Genomic DNA, 10,824 nt, shown 5'->3' with positions numbered 1-10,824 from the left:
TGCAGGTGGCAATGAGGGTCAGTCTGGGTACGGTGTGTGTACAGCAGTGAGGGTCAGTCTCGGTGCGGTGTGTGGATGGAAGTGAGGGTCAGTCTGGGTGCGGTGTGCAGATTGCAGTGAGGGTCAGTCTGGGTGCGGTGAGGGGATGGTAATGAGGGTCAGTCTGGGTGCAATGTGTGGACAGCAGTGAATTTCAGTCTGGGTGCGGTGTGCGGATGGCAGTGAGGGTCAGTCGGGGTGCGCTGTGTGGATAGTAATGAGGGTCAGTCTGGGTGCGGTGTGTGTGGTTGGCAGTGAGGGTCAGTCTGAGTGCGATGTGCGGATGGCAATGAGGGTCAGTCTGGGTACGGTGTGTGTACGGCAGTGAGGGTCAGTCTCGGTGCGGTGTGTGGATGGCAGTGAGGGTCAGTGTGGGTATGGTGAGCGGATGGCAGTGAGGTTCAATCTCGGTGCGGTGTGTGAATGGCAGTGAGGGTCAGTCTGGTTGCGGTGTGCGGATGGCAGTGAGGGTCAGTCTGGGTTCGGTGTGTGGACGGCGATGATTGTCAGGCTGTGGGCGGTGTGTGGACAGCGGTGAGGGTCAGGCTGCGGGGGTTCTGTGGACAGGGGTGAGGGTCAGGTCGGGGGGAGAATTGGTCGGCGGAGAGGGTTAGTTTTGTGGCAGTGTTGGACGGCAGTGGATGATATGCAGGGCGCGGTTGGTGGACGCTGGTGAGGGTCAGGCAGGGGCTGTATTGGGTGGTGGTGAGGGTCATGTTGGGGCGTTATTGGACAGCGGTGAGTGTGAGGCTGGGGTCGGTGTGTGGATGGCGGTTAGTGTCAGGTTGGGGGCGGTGTGTGGGTGGCCGTGGGGGTCATGCTAGGTGAGGTGTGTTGTCGGCGGTGAGGGTCAGTCTGTGTGTGGTGTGTTTGATTTCAATGACGGTCAGGCTGGGGGTGGTGTGTGGATGGAGGTGAGGGGCAGGCTGGGGGCCGTGTGAGTGCAGTGGTGAGGGTAAAGCTGGGGTCGTTGTGTGGGCGGCAGTGAGGGACAGGCTGGGGTCAGCATGTGGACAGCGGTGAGGGTCAGGCTGGGGTCAGCATGTGGATGGCAGTAAGGGTCAGGCTGGGTGCGGTGTGTGGACGGTGGTGAAGGACATTGTGGGAATGGTATGTGGGCGCGGTGAGAGTTCGGCTGGCGGGCTTGTGTGGGCAGTGGTGAGTGTCAGGCTGGGGGTGGTGTGTAGATGGAGGTGAGGGTCAGGCTAGGGGTGGTTTGCAGTTGGTGGTGAGAGTCAGCCTGGTGCAGTGTGTGGACAGCAGTGAGGGTCAGTCTGGGTGCGGTGTACGGGTAGCAATGAGGGTCAGTCTGCGTGTGGTGTGAGGTCAGCGGTGAGGGTCAGACTTGTTGCAGTTTTGGTCGGAGGTGGGGTTCAGGGTGGGGACGGTTGGTGGGCGGTGGTGAGGGTCAGGTTGGGGTTATTGGTGGTCGGCAGTGAGGGTCAGGCTGGGGACAGTGTGTTTGACGTCAATGAGGGTCAGGCTTGGGGGGTGTGGACGTCGCTGATGGTCAGGCTGTGGGTGGTACGTGGACGGCGGAGGGGTCAGGATGGGGGCGGTGTGTAGATGGCACTGAGGGTCAGGTGGGGTGCTGTTTGACGGCATTTTGGATCAGACTGAGGGTGGTGTGCGGATGGTGGTGAGAGTCAGGTTTGAGGCAGCATGTGGACGGTGGTGAGTGTCAGGCTGGGTGCGGTGTATGGGTGGAGAGGAGTGTCAGGCTGGGTGCGGTGTGTAGGCGGCAGTGAGGGTCAGGCTTGCAGCGGTATGTGGACGGTAATGAGGGTCAGTCGTAGTGCGGTGTTTGGACGGCAGTGAGGGTCAGTCTGGGTGCAGTGTGCGGATGGCAGTGAGGGTCAGTCTGGGTTCGGTGAGTGGACGGTAATAAGGGTAAGTCTGGGTGCGGTGTGTGGACAGCAGTGAAGGTCAGTCTGGGTGTGGAGTGTGGACGGCAGTGATGGTCAGTCTAGGTGCGGTGTGCGGATGGCAGTGAGGGTCAGTCTAGGTGCGGTGTGCGGATGGCAGTGAGGGTCAGTCTACGTGCGGTGTGCGGATGGCAGTGAGGGTCAGTCTGGGTGCAGTGTGTGGACGGCGATGATTGTAAGGCTGGGGGTTGTATGTGTGTATGGTGGTGAGGGTCAGGCTTGCTGCGGTGTGTGGACAGTAGTGAGGGTCAGTCTGGGTGCGGTGTTTGGACGGCAGTGAGGGTCAGGCTGGGGGTGGTGTGTGGTCGGCATGGGGGTCAGGCTTGTTCCGGTTTTGGACGGTGGTGAGGGTCAGGCTGGGGTAGGTTGGTGGGTGGTGGTGGGGATCAAGCTGGGGGCGATTGGTGGACGGGGGTGAGGGTCAGGCTTAGTGCGGTGTGTTTGAAGGCGATAAGGGACAGGCTGGCGGTGGTGTGCTGATGGTGTTGAGGGTCAGGCTGGAGGTGGTGTGTGGATGGCTGTGAGGGTCAGGCTGGAGGTGGTTTGTTGATGGCTGCGAGGGTAAGGCTGGGGGCAGTGTGTGGACGGCAGTGAGGGTCATTCTGGGGGAAATGCATGGGCGGCGGTGAGGGTCAGGCTGGGGCATTGTGTACACGGTGGTGAGGGTCAGACTGCGCGTGGTGTGTGGATGGTGTAAAGCGACAGGCTGGGTCAGTGTGTGGGCGGAGGGGAGGGTGAGGCCTGGGGCGGTGTGTGGGCGATGGTGCGGTTCAGGCTGGGGATGATGTTGGACGGTGGTGTGGGTCAGGCTGGAGGCGGAGGTGGATGGCAGTGAGGATCGGTCTGGGGGCGGCGTGTGGATGGCAGTGAGGATCAGGATAGGGGCGGTATGTGGATTGCGGTGAGGGTCAGGCTTGGTGTAGTGTGTGGTCGGCAGTGACTGTCAGGCTGGGGGTGGTGTGTGGACGACGATGAGGGCCAGGCATGGTCAGTGTTGGACAGCAGTGAGTATCAGTCTGTGGCCGGAGTTTGGGTGGCGGTGAAGGTCACACTGGGGATTGTGTGAGGATCGCGCTGAGGATAAGGCTAGGGGCGGTGTGTGGGCAGTGGAGAGGGTCTCGCTGGGTGTGGTTTGAGGACAGCGGTGAGGATAAGACAAGGGGTGGTGTGTGGGTGGCAGTGAGGGTCAGGCTGGGGGCGGTGTGCGGACGGCAGTGAGGGTAAGGCTGGGGCAGTAATGGAGGACAGTGAGGATCAGGTTTGTTGCAGTGTTGGATTGCGGTGGGGGTCAGTATGGGGGCGGTTGGGTGACGGCGGTGGGGGTCAGGCTGCGGCGGTTGGTGGATTGCATGAGGGTCAGGCTGGGGGTGGCGTGTACGGCATCGATGAGGGTCAGGCTTGCAGTCATGTGTGGATGGTGGTGAGGGTCAGGCTGTGTACGGTGCATGGATGGCATTGAGGGTCAGGCTGGGGGCGGTGTGTGGATGGCAGTGAGGGCCAGGCTGGAGCTGGTGTGTTTTCGGCAGTGGGGGATCAGGCTGGGTGTGGTGTGTAGACGGCAGTGAGGATCAGGCTTGCGGCAGACTGTGGAAGGCAATGAGGGTCAGGCTTGTGTCGGTCTTGGACGGCGGTGAGCGTCAGGCTGGGAGCTGTGTGTGGACGGCGGTGGGGGTCAGTCTGGGGACGGTGATGAGGGTCAGTCTGGGGAAGGTGTGTCGGTGAAGGTGAGGGTCAGGCTGGGGGTGGTGAGTGTCAGGCTGTGACGGTATGGACGGCGGTGAGGGTCGGGTTTGTGGTAGTGTTGGACGGTGGTGAGGGTCAGGCTGGGGTCAGTGTGTGTACGACAGTGTAGGTTAAGATTGAAGGCTTTGTGTGGACGGCCTTGATGTTCAGGCTAGGGGTGGTGTGTGGATGACAGTCAGGGTCAGGCTGGGAGTGGTGTGTGGATGGCAGTGGGGGTCAAGCTGCAGGCAGTTGGTGGACGGTGGTGAGGGTCAGGCTGTGGCAGTTGGTGGATGGTGGTGATTGTCAGCCTGGGGGCGGTGTGTTCGAAGTCAATGAGGGTCAGGCTAGGGATGGTGTGCGGATGGTGGTGAGGGTCTGGCTGGAGGTGGTGTGTAGATGGCACTGAGGGTCAGGCTGGGGGAGGTGTGTGGAGGGCGATGAGGGTCAGGCTTGGGGAAGTGTGTGCGTGGTGTTAAGAGTCAGGCTTGGAGCGGTGTGTGGATGGTGGTAAGAGTCAGGCTGGTAGTGGTGTGTGGATGGTGGTGAGGGTCAGTCTGGGGACGGTGTGTGGGTGAGGGTGACTGTCAGGCTGGAGGCGGTGGTGAGGGTCATGATAGGGGCAATGTGTGGCCGCGGTGAGGGACAGTATGGGGTGGAATGGACGGCGGTGAGGGTCAGGCATGATGCAGTGTTGGACGGAGGTGCGGGTCAGGCTGGGGGAGGTTGGTGGATGGCGGTGGGGGTCAAGCTGGGGCCGGTTTGTTCGAAGTTGATGAGGGACAGGCTGGTGGTGGTGTGTTGATGGTGGTGAGGGTCAGGCTGGAGGTGGTGTGTTCATGGCTGTGAGGGTCAGGCTGGGGGCAGTGTGTGGACGGCAGTGAGGGTCATTCTGGGGGCAGTGCATAGGTGGCGGTGAGGGTCAGGCTGAGAGCGGTCTGTACGTGTTTGTGAGGGTCAGGCTGGATGTGGTGTGTAGACGATGTAGACCGACAGGCTGGGGGTGGTGTGTGGGTGGAGGGGAGGGTGAAGCCTGGAGTGGTGTGTGGGCGGCGGTGAGGTTCAGGCTGGGTGTGATGTTGGAAGGCAGTGTGGGTTAGGCTGGGGGCGAAGTGTGTTCAGAGCGAAGGGTCAGGTTGTGGTTAGTGTGAGAACAATGGTGGTGGTCAGGCTGGGGGTTGTGGATAGTGGTGAAGGTCAGGCTGGGGGCGGTGTTGGATGGTGGTGATGGTCAATTTGTTGTTGGTGTGTGTGCAGCGGTGAGGGTCAGGCTTGCGGCGGTGTGTGGTAGGTGGTGAGGGTCAGGCTGGTGTGGTGTGTGGAAGGCAATGAGGGTCAGGCTTGTGTCATTTTTGGACGGTGGTGAGCGTCAGGCTGGGGGCAGTGTGTGGTCGGCGGTGAGGCTCAGCCTAGGAGCGGTGTGTGCTCGGCGGTGATGGTGAGGCTGGGAGCGGTGTGTGGACAGCAGTGGGTGTCAGGCTGGGGAAGGTGTGTGGGCAGCGGTGAGGGTCAGGCTTGTGGCGGTGTGTGGTAGGTGGTGAGGGTCATGCTGGGGTCAGTGTGTGTACGACTGTGTAGGTTAAGGTTGAGGGCTTTGTGTAGACGGCCGTGAGGTTCAGGCTAGGGGCGGTATCTGGATGACAGTCAGAGTCAGGCTGGGGGTGGTGTGTGGAGGGCGATGAGGGTCAGACCTGGTGAGGTGTGTGCGCGGCGTTAAGTGTCAGACTTGGAGCGGTGTGTGGACGGTGGTAAGCGTCAGGCTGGTAGTGGTGTGTGGATGGTGGTGAGGGTCAGTCTGGGGACGGTGTGTGGGTGAGGGTGACGGTCAGGCTGGAGGCGGTGGTGAGGGTCAGGATAGGGGCAATGTGTGGACGGTGGTGAGGGACAGGATGGGGTGGAATGGACGGCAGTGCGGGTCAGGCTGGATGCAGTGTTGGACGGAGGTGCGGGTCAGGCTGGGGGAGGTTGGTGGATGGCGGTAGGGGTCAAGCTGGGGCGGTGTGTTCGAAGTCGATGAGGGACAGGCTGGTGGTGGTGTGTTGGTGGTGAGTGTCAGGCTGGGGTCACAGTGTGTGTACGATGGTGTAGGTTAAGGTTGCGGGCTTTGTGTAGACAGCCGTAAAGTTCAGGCTAGGGGCGGCGTCTGGATGACAGTCAGAGTCAGGCTTGGGGTGGTGTGTGGAGTGCGATGATGGTCAGGCTAGGAGCGTTGTGTACGTGTTTGTGTGGGTCAGGCTGGATGTAGACGATGTAGAGCGACAGGCTGGGGGTGGTGTGTGGGTGGAGGGGAGGGTGAAGACTGGGGTGGTGCGTGGGCGGCAGTCTGGTTCAGGCTGGGGGAGATGTTGGACGGCGGTGTGGGTCGGGCTGGGGGCGGAGTGTGTTCAGAGAGGAGGGTCAGGTTGTGGTTCGTGTGAGAACAATGGTGGTGGTCAGGCTGGGGGTTGTGTGTGGATAGTGGTGACCGTCAGGCGGGGGGCGGTGTTGGATGGCGGTGATGGTCAATTTGTTTTCGGTGTGTGGGCAGTGGTGAGGGTCATGCTTGTGGCAGTGTGTGGTAGGTGGTGAGGGTCAGGCTGGTGTGGTGTGTGGAAGGCAATGAGGGTCAGGCTTGTGTCATTTTTGGACGGTGGTGAGCGTCAGGCTGGGGGCGGTGTGTGGTCGGCGGTGAGGCTCAGGCTAGGGGCGGTGTGAAGATGACAGTCAGGCTGGGGCTGGTGTATGGATGGCAGTGGTGGTCAAGCTGCGGAGAAATTGGTGGATGGCAGTGATTGTCTGGTTGGGGGCGGTGTGTTCGAAGTCGATGAGGGTCAGGGTGGGGATCGTGTGTGGATGGTGGTGAGGGTCTGGCTGGGGGTGGTGTGTAGATGACACTGAGGGTCATGCTGGGGGTGGTGTGTGGAGGGCGATGAGTGTCAGGCCTGGGGCCGTGTGTGAGCGGCGTTAAGAGTCAGGCTTGGGGCGGTGTGTGGACGGTGGCAAGCATCAGGATGGTAGTGGTTTGTGGATGGTGGTGAGGGTCAGTCTGGGGACGGTGTGTGGGTGAGGGTGACTGTCAGGCTGGTGGCGGTGGTGAGGGTCAGGATAGGGGCAATGTGTGGGCGGCGGTGAGGGACAGGATGGGGTGGAATGGACGGCGGTGAGGGTCAGGCTTGATGCAGTGTTGGACGGAGGTTCGGGTCAGGCTGGGGGAGGTTGGTGGACGGCGATGGGGGTCAAGCTGGGGGCGGTTCGTGGACGGCGGTGAAGGTCAGGCTGGGGGCGATGTGTTCGAAGTCGATGAGGGACAGGCTGGTGGTGGTGTGTTGGTGATGGTGAGGGTCAGGCCGAAGATGGTGTGTTGACGGTGGTGGGAGTCAGGCTGGAGGTGGTGTATTGACGTTAGTGAGCGTCAGGCTGGGGGCTGTGTGTGGATGGCAGTGCATAGGCGGCGGTGAGGGTCAGGCTGGGAGCGTTGTGTACATGGTGGTGAGGGTCAGGCTTGACGTGGTGTGTGGACAATGTAGAGCGACAGGCTAGGGGCGGTGTGTGGGCGGAGGGGAGGGTGAGGCCTGGAGTGGTGTGTGGGCGGTGTTGAGGTTCCAGCTGGGGGTGATGTTAGATGTTGGTGTGGGTCAGGCTGGGGGCGGAGTGTGTTCAGTGCAGAGGGTCATGTTGTGGTTGGTGTGAGAACAATGGTGGCGGTCAGGCTGGGGGTGTTGTGTGGATAGTGGTGATGGTCAGGCAGTGGGCGGTGTTGGCTGGCGGTGATGGTCAATTTGTTGTCAGTGTGTGGGCAGCGGTGAGAGTCAGGCTTGCGCTGGTGTGTGGTAGGTGGTGAGGGTTCGGCTGTGGGTTGCATTTGGACGTCAGTCAAGGTCAGGCTGGGGGCAGTGTGTTCGACGTCAATGAGGGTCAGTCTGGGGATGGTGTGTGGGCGGTAGTGAGGGTAAGTCTGGATACCGTGTGTGGACGATAGTGAGGGTCAGTCTGGGGGCGGTGTGTGGGCGGTGGTGAGGGTCAGTCTGGATACCGTGTGTTGTCAGCAGTGAGGGTCAGGCTGGGTGTGGTGTGTGCACGGCAGTGAGGTTTAGGCTGGGGGCGGAGTGTGGAAGGATATGAGGGTCAGTCTTGTGTTAGTGTTGGACGGTCGTGAGCTTGAGGCTGGGGGCGATGTGTGGTCGGTGGTGAGGGTCAGGCTAGGGGCGGCGTGTGGTCGGTGTTGAGGGTCAGGCTGGGAGCTGTGTGAGGACAGCAGTGGGGGTCAAGCTGTGGATGGTTGTGGGAGATGGTGAGGGTCAGGCTGGGGGCAGTGGTGAGGGTCAGGATGGAGACGTTGAGGGTCAGCCTGTGGCGGTATGGACGGCGCTGATGGTCGGGCTTGTGGCAATGTTGAATGGTGGTGCGGGTCAGGCTGGGGGAGGTTGGTGGACGACAGTGGGGGTTACGCTGGGAGCAGTTGGTGGACGGTGGTGACTGTCAGGCTCGGGTCGGTGGGTTCGAAGTCGATGAGGCTCAGGCTGGGGGTGGTGTGTGGATGGTGGTGAGGGTCTGGCTGGAGGTGGTGTGTAGATGGCATTGAGGGTCAGGCTGTGGGTGGTGTGTGGACTGAGATGAGGGTCAGGCTTGGGTCAGTGTTGGATAGCAGTGAACGTCAGGCTGGTGGCGGTGTGTGAGCGGCGTTGAGAGTCAGGCTAGGGGTGGTTTGTGCTCGGCGGTGAGCGTCAGGCTGGGGGCGCTGTGTGGACGGTGGTGAGAGTCAGGCTGGGTGCTACTTTTGGACGTCAGTCAGATTGAATCTGGGGTGTGTTCAACGTCAATGAGGGTCAGTCTGGGGATGGAGCGTGGGCGGTGGTGAGGGTCAGTCTGGGGATGGTGTGTGGTCGGTGGTGAGGGTCAGGCTGGGTGTGGTATGTGGGCGGTGGTGAGGGTCAGGCTGGGCATAGTGTTTTTGGGCATTGTTGAGGGTCAGGCTGGGGGCATTGTGTGGGCGGTGGTGAGGGTCAGGCTGGGGGCGGTGTGTGGACAGTGATGAGGGTCAGGATGGCGGCGTTGTTTGGCGAGGATGAGGGTCAGGCTGGGGGCGGCGTGTGGACAGTGGTGACAGTCAGATTGGGGGCAGTGTGTGGATGGCAGTGAGGATCAGGCTGGGGGCAGCGTGTGGACAGGCTTGTGTCAGTGTTGGACGGCGGTGAGCGTCAGTCTAGGGGCGGTGTGCGAGCAGCGGAGAGGGTCAGGCTAGGGGCGGTATGTGCTCGGCATTGGGTGTCAGGTTGGGTGCAGCGTGTGAACGGTGGATGGGGTCAGGATGGGGTGGTGGGTGTTCGGAGGGGAGGGTGAGAATGTGGTTGGTGTGTGGATGGTAGTGAGCAACAGGTTAGGGGCGGAGTATGGACGGCGCTGAGGCTCAGGCTGGGAGTGGTGTGTTTGATGTCGATGATGATCAGGCTGGGGAGTGTGTGCACTGTGGTGAGGGTCAGGCTAGGATCATTGTTGGCCGGCGGTAACGGTCAGGCTGAGGGCGATGTGTGGGTGGCGGTGACGGTCAGGCTGAGGGCGAGGTGTGGGCAGTGGTGAGGGTCAGCCTTGGGTTGGTGTGTATGGCGCTGAGTGTCAGGCTGGTGGCAGTGTGTGGATGGTAGTGAGGGTCATTCTCGGGGTGGTGTGTGGGCGGTGGTGAGGGTCAGGCTAGGGTGGTGTGTAGGCGGTGGTGAGGTTCAGGCTGCGGGTGCTGTGTGAATAGTGGAGAATGTCAGGCTGGGGGTGGTGTGTAGACGGCAGTGAGGGTCAGGCTGGGGATTGTGTGTGGACAGCGGTGAGGGTCAGCCTTGGGGTGGTGTGTGGATGGTAGTGAGGGTCATTCTGGGGGTAGTGCGTGGGCAGCTGGGAGGGTCAGGCTGGAATAGGTGTGAGGGTGGCGGTGAAGGTCAGGCTGGGGGCGGTGTGTGGATGGCAGTTAGGGTCAGGATGGGGGCGGTGTGTGGAAGGTAGTGAGGGTCATTCTGGGGCGGTGTGTGGGCGGCAGTGATGGTCAGGCTGGGGGCGGTGTGTGGGCGGTGGTTTTCGTCAATTTTGGGGTGGTGTGTGGACGGTGGAGAGTGTCAGGCTGGGGGCGGTGTGTAGACAGCGGTGAGGTTCAGGCTGGGTGCATTGTTGGGTGGTGTTGGGTGTCAGGCAGGGCATGGTGTGTGTTCAGATGGGACGCTCAGGCTCAGGTCGACGTGAGAATTACGGTGAGGGTCAGGCTGGGGTGGTGTGTGGACGGCGGTGAGGGACAGTCTGGTGACAGCGTTGGATGGCAGTGAGGGCCAGTCTGGTGGTGGTGTGTGGACGGCAGTGAGGGTCAGGCTGGGGCGGTGTGTAGATGGCAGTGAGGGTCAAGCTCGGGTGAGTGTTAAACGGCGGTGAGCGTGAGGCTTGGGGTGGTGTGCGGCCGGTGGTGACGGTCAGGCTCGGGGCTTTGTGTGGTCTCGGTGATGGTCATGCTGGGGATGGTGTGTGGATGGCAGTGAGGATAAGGCTGGGGTGGTGTGTGGGCGGCAGTGAGGGTAGGGCTTGTGGCAGTGATGGACGGTGGTGAGTGTCAGTCTGGGGGCGTTGTGTCGATGGCGGTGAGGGTCAGGCTGGGGTTGGTGTGTAGATGGCGGTGAGGGTCAAGCTGGGGGCGGTGCGTGGACATCGGTGAGGGACAGGCTGGTGGCGGTGTATAGACAGCAGTGAGGGTCAGACTCGGGACGGTGTTAGACAGCGTTGATGGCCAGGTTGGTGGCGGAGTGTGCACGGCGGTGAGGGTCACGCTGAGGCGTAGCTGGATGGCGGTGAGAGTCAGGCTTGGGACGGTGTGTGGATGCCAGTGAGGGTCAGGCTGTGTCTTTGGGTGGACAGCGGTGAGGGTCAGGCTGGGGGTGGTGTGTGAACGTCTGTGAAGATAAGGCTCGGGTCGGTGTGTGGGCAGCAGTGAGAGTCAGGCTAGGGCGGTATTGGACAGCAGTGAGGGTCAGGCTTGTGGCATTGTTGGACAGTGGTGTGGGTCAGGCTGGGGGCGGTTGGTGGATGGCGGTGGAGATCAGGCTGGGGCGGTTGGGTGATGGCGGTGAGGGTAAGGCTGTGTGTTGTGTGTTCGATGTGGATGAGGGTCATCCTGGGGAGTGTGTGGACG

Source organism: Chiloscyllium punctatum, chromosome 33, assembly GCF_047496795.1.
Source record: "Chiloscyllium punctatum isolate Juve2018m chromosome 33, sChiPun1.3, whole genome shotgun sequence".
NCBI classification, from domain to species: Eukaryota; Metazoa; Chordata; class Chondrichthyes; order Orectolobiformes; family Hemiscylliidae; genus Chiloscyllium; species Chiloscyllium punctatum.
The sequence above is the reverse complement of the archived record's forward strand: the minus strand, read 5'-3'. Positions refer to the sequence as shown.